The sequence below is a fragment of the Electrophorus electricus genome, unplaced genomic scaffold (genome assembly GCF_041902795.1).
Source record: "Electrophorus electricus isolate QZ-2024a unplaced genomic scaffold, ASM4190279v1 Scaffold49, whole genome shotgun sequence".
Classification (NCBI taxonomy): Eukaryota; Metazoa; Chordata; class Actinopteri; order Gymnotiformes; family Gymnotidae; genus Electrophorus; species Electrophorus electricus.
Genome location: NW_027658767.1, coordinates 252,796 through 253,567, shown reverse-complemented (window position 1 = coordinate 253,567; position 772 = coordinate 252,796). Strand labels below are relative to the sequence as shown.

Below are 772 nucleotides of genomic sequence, written 5' to 3'. Positions count from 1 at the left end.
CTGATTTCATACTTTTCTCTGCATTGTCCAAGATTTGTAAACAAGCACAAATCCATGGGTAAAGTTTTGTAATCAAGAACACACTCTCATGTACTTGGAACATGTCTTAGCAGATTGTGATTTACAAGCAATGTTATAAGCAACACAAGTTCAAACAGGTGGTTTGTTAACAAGGGGTCATTCATCAAACAAAACCCACATGGCCCATATGGGGATCGAACCCATGACCTTGGCGTTATTAGCACCACGCTCTGACCAACTGGGCTAATCGGCCTTTCTCCGTTCATTTCGCAGTTTTTGGTGCAGCACTGAAGGGAACCTTTCCATGAAATTGTAGACTTGGTGTCAACGAGATTACGGCCACTTTTTCGACCGAGCATAGGTGAAAGTTGACACTTATTGTTCCCTCTGACAAATGGTTATTCTGTAGCCAACTTTTGAATTAAACTTCAAAAGCAAATGTGGAGAAGCTTTTGTTAAAGAGCAATTCAGTGCAGTTGTACACAGTGACGAAATCATCAATTGCAAAGTCCACTGAGCTTTATTGCTGCGAGTTACATAGTGCTGTCTATTACACCATGAAATCTGCCATAACAACAAAAATGTAATGTCTGATTCTGTGAGCCAAGGAATATAAACCTTTTAGGGACATATTTAAAATATCAGATTTTCTGCCTGAGCACAGAGTAGGCATTTTTTTCTAGCTTTAACCATACGTCCTCTTTCTTTGGAAATCTGTGTCATTGCTGCATGAATAAGCAGAAAGATTTTG

General features: G+C 39.4%; 1 non-coding gene across 1 annotated transcript; it reads right to left on the bottom strand.

The window, feature by feature from the left end:
• Window positions 1-200: 200 nt before the first annotated feature.
• Window positions 201-274, bottom strand: trnai-aau (transfer RNA isoleucine (anticodon AAU)). The gene has a single exon. It is a non-coding gene; the product is annotated as a tRNA-Ile (tRNA).
• Between the last annotated feature and the right edge of the window lie 498 nt (window positions 275-772).